Below are 12,954 nucleotides of genomic sequence, written 5' to 3' on the forward strand. Positions count from 1 at the left end.
AGTTGTGAAGAACCAGATCTCTAAGACTCTTACACACATTAAAAATACAAAAAAAAGTAAAGAATGAGGGAGAGGATGTCTATAATGACTTCCGTATATTTTATCATACAGTCTCAAAAGACTTTTGAAAGAGAATATGCTTTGGCTGATAAGGATGAGAAAGTCAGAAAAGCTCAAATGCGAGTTAAATACCATGGAAAGGATTCTTCATAATTAATATGGAGGGTAATTGAATTGATCAGACTCCAGTGGTTTACAGTGACCCAATCTGACAACTTTAAAATAAAACACAGACCTTTTTCTTTAGCACCTTTAGGAATGATTTTCCAACTTCAAGGGTCTTGGAAACTGACACTTCTCCAGAGTTAATGTGAGAAAGTTCCACATGATCAATATTTTTTTTTCAGTTTCATGAAACCTAAGAACAGAATCTATCGATGCTTTCTAGAAATCTGACCTACCAACTTTGAGTATTGTTCAAAGGACTCAAATCTGACCTTCCAACATTGAGTACTGTTCGTAAGCTTCTAAAGTTATGTTGATCTGCTATAAAGCAAGAAGAAAAGTATGAGCATGCTTCAGGTCCACTAGTGTAACAGCAGCATGTCTATTATGTATGTTACTAACCAATCACTCTCTCACTGGATTTGAATCCCACTGCACAGAAGGGAATTTGTGTCTGGTACTGTTAACTTGTTTCAAAACCTGTGGCTGTTGAGTTCACAGATCCTAGGTAGAGGGACTTACTACTGTCATTTTAATTTTTTAATTTAATGTGATATCAACCTAGCTTCTTAATATTTTATATTTTACCCGTAGACAAATGCTACATAGTTAACTTTAATCTATGAACTTTCTCTTTGTAGCAACTGCTCTATAAATACATGAATTCTCTGGGTGTTAAGAATAAATGAAGGCCATGTACTTCTTGGGAACCCACTGGCCATGCTGGCCAGGAAGCCAGATAGACAATCTTTATTCTCCCTCCTTTCCTTCAGTTCCAATAATTCCAATGCCCCAGTCTTATCCCTAGCTTTGTAGCAGACCAATTACTGTGGCCTTCCCTATCCTTTATGCCTCCATTGCCAGCAAATCTTTTCCTATAGACTTATTCCACTATCTCATATCTTTGTCTCAACCACCAAATCCCACATATAGACATTCCAGGGGAAACTTGCTAGCCACGACTGACCAGAGAATCAGTCTTATTTGCAGCTTTTTAGCAGACAACCCACAGTGGTTTCTCCTTCCTCTCTGCTCCCATCCCCAGGGCTTTACACAGATCCTGGTGGCATACCCAGATTCCCTCCCTCCTATGGAACCTCTCAGCCCCACCCTTATAGCCCACCCCCATTGCTTAGTGTCAGCTCCCTATACATAGAAATAAGATCTACCCAGGACCCACAGAGGCCACACCTGGCAAAATCTCAGACAGATTATCTACCAGCCAAGTCACAGCGACCAGTCTCCTAAGAACAAGAGAGAGCAAGGGAAAAAAAAGGGCCAGAACACTCACCTAAAAAAGACAAGACCAGATATCAGCAACTAGAATTACAGTCATACCAAAACCAGATGCCTAGAAACCAGTATAAAAACACAATCAACAACATCAAGGACAATGTGTTTCTATTAGAGTCCAGCAATCTTACTATCAGAGGTCATGAGAAATGTAATATAGCTGAAGCACAGCAAAGGACACCAAAATAGCTATTATGAATATGTTCAAGGACTTTAAAGAGGATATGAATAAATATATTAATGGAATCTATGACTAAAAAAAAAACCACTAGAGGTGAGTGCCTGGGCTCAGCCTAGATCCCATCCCTGGGCACCAGCCATTCCAGGGAAGACTTGCCCAACTTGGCCCCAAGTTCTGGCCATCAGGCAGGATCCCTTCCACCCTTACTGGGAAGGCTCCCCTTCTCCAAGACCCCTGGCAGATCCTGCAATCTCCATGCCCTGCCCCCATGCCCATTGACCCCGGCCACTTCCTGAGACTTAGAGACCAGCCCCCAGCTCCCATCCTGCCCTGGACTTCCCATCTGGACAAGAGGTGAGTGCCTGGGCTCAAAGAAGAGTTAATACCAATACTCTCTAAATTGTTCCACACAATAGAAACAGAAGGAACATTACCAAATTCCTTCTATGAGGCTACAATTACCCTGATTCCTAAACCAAACAAGGATACAACAAAGAAAGAGAACTACAGACCGATCTCCCTCATGAACATTGATGCAAAAATACTCAATAAAATACTGGCAAACAGACTCCAAGAACACATCAAAACAATTATCCACCATGATCAAATAGGCTTCATCCCAGGGATACAAGGGTGGTTCAACATATGAAAGTCCATCAATGTAATATACCATATAAACAAACTCAAAAAAAAAAAAAACCACATGATCATCTCACTAGATGCAGAAAAGGCATTTGACAAAATCCAACACCCCTTCATGATAAAGGTCTTGGAGGGATCAGGAATACAGGTAACATACCTAAGCATAATAAAGGCAATTTACAGCAAGCCAATAGCCAATATTAAATTGAATGGAGAGAAACTCAAAGAAATTCCACTAAAACCAGGAATGATGCAAGGCTGTCTGTTCTCCCCATACGTATTCAATATAGTACTTGAAGTTCTAGCCAGAGCAATAAGACAACAAAAGGAGATCAAGGGAATACAAATTGGAAAGGAAGAAGTCAAACTTTCCCTATTTACAGATGACGTGATAGTATACTTGAGTGACCCCAAAGATTCAACCAAGGAACTGATACAGCTTATAAACACCTTCAGCAACAAAGCAAGATACAGGATCAACTCAAAAAAATCAGTAGCCCTTCTATATACAATTGACAAACAGGCTGAGAAAGAAATCAGAGATACATTACCCTTTACAATAGCCACAAATGACATAAAATACTTTGGGGTAACACTAACCAAGCAAGTGAAGGACCTATATGACAAGAACTTTAAGTCCCTGAAAAAAGAAATTGAAGAAGATGTCAGAAAATGGAAAGATCTCCCATGCTCATGGATAGGCAGGATTAACATAGTAAAATGGCAATCTTACCAAAAGCAATCTACAGATTCAATGCAATTCCCATCAAAATACCAACACAATTCTTCACAGACCTAGAAAGAATAATACTCAACTTCATATGGAAAAACAAAAAACCCAGGATAGCCAAAAGAATCCTGTACAATAAAACAACCTCTGGAGGCATGACCATCCCTGACTTCAAGCTCTACTATAGAGCTACAGTAATAAAAACAGCTTGGTACTGGCATAAAAACAGACATGTGGACCAATGGAATCGAACTGAAGACCCTGACATTAATCCACACACCTATGAACATATAATTTTTGAAAAAGAAGCCAAAAGTATACAATGAAAAAAAAGCATCTTCAACAAATGGTGCAGGCATAACTAGATATCAACGTGTAGAAGGCTGCAAATAGATCCATATTTGTCACCGTGCACAAAACTTAGGTCCAAGTGGATCAAAGACCTCAACATAAATCCAGCTACTCTGAACCTGCTAGAAGAGAAAGTAGGAAGTAGTCTTGAATGCATTGGCATAGGAGATCACTTCCTAAATATAACACCAGTAGCACAGACACTGAGAGAAACAATCAATCAATGGGACCTCTTGAAACTGAGAAGCTTTTGTAGAGCAAAGGATATGGTCAACAAGGCAAAGGAACAGCCTACAGAATGGGAAAAGGTATTCACCAACCCCACATCTGACAGAGGACTGATATCCAGAATATATAAAGAACTCAAGAAATTAGACATCAAAATGCCCAACAGTCCAATTAAGAAATGGGCTATAGAACTAAACAGAGAATTCTCAACAGAGGAAACTCAAAGGGCTGAAAGACATTTAAGGAATTGCTCAACATCCCTAATTGTCAGGGAAATGCAAATCAAAACAACTCTGAGATACCACCTTACGCCTGTCAGAGTGGCTAAGATCAAAAACACTGAAGACACCTTATGCTGGAGAGGATGTGGAGCTAGGGGAACTCTCCTCCACTGCTGGTGGGAATGCAAGCTTGTACAACCACTTTGGAAATCAATATGGCGTTTTCTTAGAAAATTGGGAATCCATCTCCCCCAAGACCCAGCTATACCACTGCTGTGGGATGTTCTGTATGGCAAATGTGTTGCTGATTAGTCAATAAATAAAACACTGATTGACCATTGGCTAGGCAGGAAGTGTAGGCAGGACAAGGAGAATAAAGCTGGGAAGTAGAAGGCTGAGTCAGAGAGACACTACCAGGCGCCACGATGACAAGCAGCATGTGAAGATGCTGGTAAGCCACGAGCCACGTGGCAAGGTATAGATTTATAGAAATGGATTAATTTAAGCTATAAGAACAGTTAGCAAGAAGCCTGCCACGGCCATACAGTTTGTAAGCAATATAAGTCTCTGTGTTTGCTTGGTTGGGTCTGAGTGACTGTGGGACTGGCAGGTGAGAGAGATTTGTCCTGACTGTGGGCCAGGCAGGAAAACTCTAGCTACATAACACTCTTGGGCATATACCCAAGGAATGCTCAATCATACCACAAGGGCACTTGCTCAGCTATGTTCATATCAGCATTGTTTGTAATAGCCAGAACATGGAAACAACCTAGATGCCCTTCAACTGAAGAATGGATAAATAAAATGTGGTACATATACACAATGGAATACTACTCAGCAGAGAAAAACAATGACATCATGAGATTTGCAGGCAAATGGATGGATCTAGAAAAAATCATCCCGAGTGAGGTAATTCAGACTCAGAAAGACAAACATGGTATGTACTCACTCATAGGAGGATACTAGATGTAAAACAAAGATGACTGGAGTGCTACTCACATTACCAGGGAGGCTACCTGGAAAACAGGACCCCAAGAAAGACATGGGGATCGCCCAATGACGGAGAAATGGATGAGGTCTACATGAACAGCTTGGATTTGCCGGGCAGTAGTGGTGCACACCTTTAATCCCAGCACTCAGGAGGCAGAGCCAGGCAGATCTCTGTGGGTTTGAGGCTAGTCAGGTCTACACAGCAAGATCCAGGACAGGCACCAAAACTACACAGAGAAACCTTGTTTCAAAAAACTAAAAACAAACAAACAAACAAAAACCAGGATTCATCCTTCTCCTTCTGCTGTATCCAAAACCTTAACATCAAATATAGATAGACATCAGTTCAATGTAAAGGGCAGGAAAAGATATTAAAAGCAAATGGACTCAAAGAGAAAGCTAGTGTAGTCATCTTAATATCTGACAAAATAAACTTCAAACCAAAACTTTTAACCAAAAGATTTAGAGAAGGACACTACATATTCATCAAAGGAAAAATTCACCAAGAGGACATTGCAATTCTAAGCCTTTAGGCACCAAACACAAGGACATCCAAGTTCATAAGAGAAATGCTACAGCTTAAATCACATATTGAGCCTTACATAGTCATACCCCACCCCGGGCAACAGACAGATCATCCATAAAAACTAAACAAAAACGCTGGAACATTATAAACCAAATATACCTAACAGATATTTACAGAACCTTTCACCCAAACACAAATAAAAAAAATTACCTTCTTCTTAGAATCTCATGGAACTTTCTTCAAAACTGACCATGTGCTCCGACACACAGCAAGTCTCAACTGATATAAGAAAATTAAACAGCACCCTGCATCCTATCTGACCACCGTGGATGAAAGCTGGATGATATCAACAACAGAAACAACAGAAAGTCTACAAACTCATGAGAAGTGAACAACTCACTATTGGATAAATAATGTGCCCAGACAGAAACTTGAAAAGTTTATCATTGAACAAAAATGAAAACACCATACACCCAAATGTATGCAACACAACGAAGGTGATTCGAAGAAATGACATCATAGCATTAAGTGCTGGTATAAAAAATTGGAGAAATCTCATATTAGTAACTTGACAACAACCATGAGAGTGCTAGAATAACAACAAAAATGTAACAACCAAAAATAGTAGATGTCCAGAAATAATCAAACTCAGGGGCAAAACAATAAAAGAAAAGCAAACAAACAAACAAAAACAATACAAAAATATCAATGAAAATGAGAGGTGTCTTTGAGAAAATCATAAGATTGATAAACTTTTAGCTAAATTAACTAAAAGGCAGAGAAAGAAAATCCAAATAAACAAAATTATAGATGAAAAGAAGTGCTGGGAGCCATGCGGCCTAATTTCAGGCTAGTATATGAGTGCTTGTCCAACAGGTCTCCAGATGAGACAAAAGCCCTTAGGGACAGTCACACTTGGCAAGGACCACTGGACTTCTGGACAGTAACAGAATACTACTGAGACCCTACCACCACCCCCTCCAACTGGAAAATCAAAAAGCAGAGGAGGGGTAATTTTCTTGATAGATAACCTACCCAAGCTGAGTCAAGAGCAGATAAGCAATTTAAACTGAGCTACAATACCTAGTGGAGGTGCAATAGTAGCAGTAATTAAAAGTACCACAACCAATAAAAGAACATGGTCAGGATAATTTGGTCAGAATTCTACCAGACTTTCCAGGAAGAATTAACTCCAATACTCCTCAAACAACATCACTTAATGGAAACATGAGGAACACTGCCTAGTTCTCTCTAAGATTTCATAATTACCCTGATACCTAATCATATAAAGATGAGCAAAAATAAAGACAATTATGGACCAATTTTCTGCATGAACATAGATGCAAAAATACTCAAAATACTTGCAAACCAAATCCAAACACATCAAAAAAATTATCTACCATGATCAATTAGCTTCATCCCAGAGATGCAGGAATGTTTCAACATATTTAAATCCATAAATATAACCCACTATATAAACAGACAGAAAGAAAAGACAAATAAACAAACATGTGATAATCTCAACAGATTCAGAAAAGGTCTTTGACAAAATCCAACAACCATTCCTGATAAAAGTCTCAAAGAGACTAGGGATACAAGGGACTTAGCCTTAAGTTTCTACACCTATGGACACCTGATTATTGATAAAGAAATGAGAAATAAACCCTGGAGAAAGACATCTTCAACAAATGAAGCTATTCAAACATGATGGCTGCATGAAGAAGATTGCAAATAAATCTACATTTATCAACCTGCAAAAAACTAAAATCCAAATAAATCGAAGACCCCAGCATCAGGCCAGATACGCTGAACCTGATAGAATAGAATGTGGGAAATAGCCTTGAAGTCACTGGCACAGGAAAAGACTTTTTGAACAGAACACCATTAACACAGGCACTAAGATCAGCAATTAATAAACTGGACTTCATCGAACTGAGAAGCTTCTGCAAAGCAAAAGACACCATCATCCAGACCATGCAGCAGCCTACAGAATGGGAAAATATTTTTACCAACTACACATCCAAAATACATAAAGTACGCAAAAGCTGGACAGCAAGAAATCAAATAACCCAGGTTTAAAATAGGGTACAGTTTTAAACAATGTTCTCAAAAATGGAAATATAAATGGCTGAGAAGCACTTAAAGAAATGTTCAACATCCTTAGTCATCTGAAAATGCAAATCAAAACTATTTTGGGATTTCATCTTATACCTGTCAGAATGGCTGAGATCAATAAAACAAATGACAGCTCATGCTGGCCAAGGGAACATTCCTTCAGTGCTGGTGCAAGTATAAACATGTACAGCTACTATAGAAATCAATGTGGCCACTCCTCAGAAACATGAGCATTGATCTACATCAAGATCCAGTTATACCATGCTTGAGCTTTTACCCAAAAAAACATTTGATCTGACTACAGAGACACTTGCTCAACTGTGCCATTTGTTGCTCTATTCATAATAGCCAGAAATTTGAAACAAGCCAGGTGGTGGTGGTGCACCCCCAGCACTCGGGAGGCAAAGCCAGGAGGATCTCTGTGAGTTCGAGGCCAGCCTGGTCTACAGAACCAGGTCCAGGATAGGCACCAGAAACTACACAGAGAAACCCTGTCTTGAAAAACCAAAAAAAGAAAAAGAAAAAGAAATTTGAGATAGCCTAAATGTTAACCAGTATATTAATGGGTAAAAAAAAATGTGGTACATTTATACAAGGGAATATTACTCAGCCATTAAAAAAATGAAACTGTGAAAGTCATAGGCAATTGTATAGAGCTAGAAAAATTCATCCTGAGTGAGATACCCCAGTCTCAGAAGGACACATATGGCATGTATTCAGTTATATGTGGATGTTAGCTTTTAAGTAAATGGTAAGCAAGCTACAATCCATATAACCACAAAAGTTAGAGAGTGGGAGACTTCGGGGAAGGATGGATCTCCCTAGGAGGGAAAAGGAGAATAGATAGTTATGGATGGATGAAGAGGGGAAGGAATAGAAGAAGCAAAGGAGGAGTGGGATGAAAGGGTAGACAAGGGAGGGAATATGGGGAGGGACAGCTGAAAGTGAGAACTAATTGATGGTCATATGGAGACCTAATACAGTAGAAGCTTTGTGTGTGTGGGGAGTGTGTGTGTGTGTGTGTGTGTGTGTGTGTGTGTGTGTGTGTGTGTGAAGACAATCTAAATGAAACTGCAAAATAACTGTGGGGGACAGAGGCAAAATAGGGCATGTCTCATCACCAAATTAAGCTTCCAGTGCACAGACTGGGTTACAACTAATCAAGTCCTTGGCCAAAAGGGTCCCATGCGAACCCTCAAACTATTGGCAAGGCTGTGAGTTGCTCTCACAAATTGATGGTAATGCCCTATTGCTAAAGACAATAGCTACACAACACTGAGTAGTCCAGCTGGTGCCTTCCTAGAGCCTTCACCTGTATGAACTAATGTTGATGGTCCTGAAAGATACTTTGCTCACAATCAATGGATAAAGTTAAACACAACCCAGACACAATTTCTTCTATCTACAGTGATGCCCTGCCTGCAAGATGGGCTAATATAATAGTGGGACAAAACTTGTTAGGAGTAACCAATCAATAATTGGATTTAAGGACCTGTGCCATGAGATAGAACTTATCCCCAACATTGCTTGTTTGGCCAAGAACCTGAAACCAGATAGGTCAGGAACCTAGGGGAAAACCAAATATTGCTGTTCAGCTAAAGTAGCCATAAAGTGACTCCTGATGATATTCCATTATACTCATAGTGTCTTGCTCAGCCATCATCAGAAAAGATTCCTCCTGAAGCAAATAAGATCAAATACAGATAATCACAGCCAGACAATGTGAAAAGAGTTCAAGGACTTGGAACACTCAGTCCTAAATGGGATGTCTCCAACAAGTCCCTCCCCTCAGGGCTCACGGAACTCTGAAAAAGAGGAGGCAGAAAGAGTGTAAGAGTCATAGGTGGGGGGTAACACCAAGGAAACAAGGCCTTATAAACACAATAGAATAAATACACACTTGTGCTCACATAAATGGTGGCAGCATACACAGGGCCTGCACTGGTCTGGGCATGATGGAGTCCCCATGTTGAGAGGACAAGTGGACACAAACCAGTACCTTTAACACAGAAGCTATCTCCAGTTGAGAACCACCTTCAAATGAAAAATTAGTTCTCTCCAACAGAGTCTCAGTGGAGATACAAAACACTTTTAGGGGCCATCTCCATGCCTAGCAGTAGATGGCCAGCACAAAATTATTTTAATGGCATGTTTGGAGGTTCTTTGTCTCATGTGTGGCCGTAGCATTTTTTCTTTTTCTTTCTTTCATTTTTTAACGTCATGTCCTTTGCATATGTGTTATGGCTTCCAGTTTTATGTTTTTGTGGGATTACTGTGTGCATGAATGTTTGTGTCTCTACTATAGATGTATATATGTGTTTCTTGTGCTTTTTTTTAAATAGGCTTTTCTTCTGTTTGTTTGCTTTGTTTTATTTTGGTGTTTTTGTTTGTTTTATTTTATTTTAATATTCTTTAGATGCCTGTTTGTTCTCTAAGGGGAGAGAAAGGGTATGAATTCAGATGAAAGGGAAGGTAGGGAGGATCTTGGAGGAGTTTGGAGAAGGGAAACAATAACTACAATATATTGCATGAAAATAATCTATTTTCAATGAAAGAAAAATAGAAGAAAAGATAAATATGATAGTTGATCAAATTATAAAAAATGCATAAATGTTTTATAGTATTTGATACTTATCATCTGATGAAGTATATTTTTCTGGATCCTATATTCTCACAGAAAATAGTTTAAGACTTGGGCTTTCAGTCATTCATCATTATCAACTTCTGAATACTGCCTTTATTATTCTCTACCGTCATTGTACTTATAACATGGACTGTATTACTTTGACAGGAATTTGCCTTTATTCACACTGGAGTATTTGTCTGTGTGGCATATGTCTATTTGAGTTTATAATAAATTTTAACAACGCAGCAACAACAAACAAGAATAACTGATGGTTGTATGCTCAACCCTTAATAGGATATTTATACTACTTTTCTCCCCAAGGCTCAGTAAATATTTTAGGAGACAGGATAAAAAGAATGTAGGAGGTGAAGTATAGAGAGAAGTATGATGAAATTACTATCTTCTGGGAAAGACACAGCCCTTACATTCATGATCTCATAGCAGCTTAGATTTCCTGACTGCGTCTAAATTTAACTGGACTTGTGAAGAGTCAGTCATGGGCTAGGGGATGGATGGTTCAAGGTCCCTACCACTTCCATGAGAATTTTTGGCTATTGATAAATGTTAGAGGACAAGGAACCTATTCATGAGCTCATCAGCCTCTAATTGACAGTTCCAAAGCCATAGCCATGAAAATAGTAGCAGTTAAATGTAATGGTTCATAAAATTAAAGACATAAATGTGGCAAAGAGTCTTGTAGAGTAGGATGTTGACAGGGATTGGAAGAGGATGTGAGCTGGTATGGAGAGAGAGTAACCACAATACATTATATATATATATATATATATATATATATATATATATATGTGTGTGTGTGTGTGTGTGTGTGTGTGTGTGTGTGTGTGTGTGTATGAAACTGTCAAACAACAAATTGTATTTAAAATAATAATTTTACAGAAACAAATTTTGGATAAATAGTGTTGGATAAATACTTGCCTACTATGTGTAAAGCCCTAGTTTCCATCCTTAATGCCATACACACACCTACTTCCATGCACAAGAATACAAACACACAGAGTGCAAATTAAAGTTAATTTTTCACATGTAAATATGTTCCTTTCATTAAAATTGACCATGCAGAAATGGCTTTTTGAAGCCCATTCCCTATGGAGGGATACCTTGCTCAGCCTTGATGCAGCGGGGAGGGGCTTGGTCCTGCCTCAACTTGATATGCCAGACTTTGCTGACTCCCCATGGGAGGTCTTACCCACTCTGAAGAGTGGATGTGGAATGGAGTGGGGGCAAGGTGGGGGAAGAGGAGGATGGGAGGGAGGAGAAACTGTGGTTGGTATGTAAAATGAAAAAAAAAACTTTTAAATAAAAAAAGACCATGCATTATTTTGCTAGAACTATTTTACATTTTTAAATGTAATCTATTTTACATTTTTAAATGTAATCTTAACTCTCTTAAAACAAAACATAAAATACATAGAATGTAGAAATATAAATATACTCTAGAATAAACTTATTGTTTCCTTATGAATTTTGAGAAAATATAGTTCTTAATCATAATTCTCCCTAGGGACTAATGAGTCAAGGAAATAGTATGACAATAGCCTTGTGGAATCAGTCTTAAAATAAATGAACTGTAGAATAAATTTTAGAAGATGAATAGCAAGCACACCAACAATTTAATCTTTATACTATGCCATTTATTTAAATACGGGGCTGCCAGGTGGCAAAGGAAATTCTAATACACGCCTGAAAGAAACACATTCCTGTGTTTGATAATTAATTTCATGTGTCAATTTGAATGGGCTATGGAATTCTCTGATAGGCGGTGAAAAGTCTTTTAGGTATGTGTATAAGGATATCTCTAAAAGTGATTAGTATCTGAATTAGAAGACTGGGAAAGGAAGGCTCATAGTCAGAGTGTTAACAGTAAAATTCAATTATCCAATATATAAACAGAGCTACAAAGACAGATGAAGGGTGAATTCTCCCTACTACATCTCTAATTTCTATCTCCCTTCTTATTATGACATGTATTATCTTTATGCATGAAGAAAACAGACTCTCAAACATTCATACCCTAGAACTTAGTATATTTCCCCACTACTTGTACACACACACACACACACACACACACACACACACACTTTTCTGATCTTTGGTCTTAGACTAGGACCAAAACCAGTTTCCCCAACAGCTTGCCTTGTTCTCAGACCTCAGTCTTTAGACTGAATAACAACACTAGCTTTTGCAAAGAGAATTCCCTGTGGCTTCATGAACTCCTGGTTCCACCTGAGCTCTTCCCAGTGAATCTCCTTTACATACATAAATATTCAGTTGGTTCTGTTTCTCTGGAAAGCTCTGAATAATAGTAATGTGTGAACTCTTTATTTACATAAAAGGAGATCTAGTATATTCATGTATACCAGCAATATTCTTAGTGAAAGGAAAAACATGGCATACATAAAGTGAAAGAAATATTATTTTAATTGGTAGCTAGTATATGTTGTTAAGTGATCTTCAGCTTCTAGGGTGTTGTATTTGAATGACACAGAAGGGAAGGAAATTAACAAACACCATTTCATAACCAAATCTTTTAAAACAGACATAGGAAATTAGATTATATTTTTCATTTTGAGTAAGATTTTTAGGAAGTATAGCCTGCACATTCTCCAGATGTATAAATGATCAAAATTTGGGACCCACGCATTCTCTCACTTTGATTTTGTTTCAGAAAATCATTCATCCATGTTAATGTCCAGAAATATCTCCTAGTTCATTATTTAACTAGTATATGACATTCTCTATTTTCAAGAACCACTTTGTATTATATTGTATTATGGCTTAAATACTATTCATTTCTGCTTATATTCA

At 38.3% G+C, this 12,954-nt stretch overlaps 1 protein-coding gene across 1 annotated transcript in view; it reads right to left on the minus strand.

Moving 5' to 3' along the window:
- Cnbd1 (cyclic nucleotide binding domain containing 1) overlaps positions 1-12,954 on the minus strand; it is a 367,762-nt gene that overhangs the window by 84,149 nt on the left and 270,659 nt on the right. The window lies entirely within an intron of this gene.

This window comes from Peromyscus eremicus, chromosome 2 (assembly GCF_949786415.1).
Source record: "Peromyscus eremicus chromosome 2, PerEre_H2_v1, whole genome shotgun sequence".
Lineage (NCBI taxonomy): Eukaryota > Metazoa > Chordata > Mammalia > Rodentia > Cricetidae > Peromyscus > Peromyscus eremicus.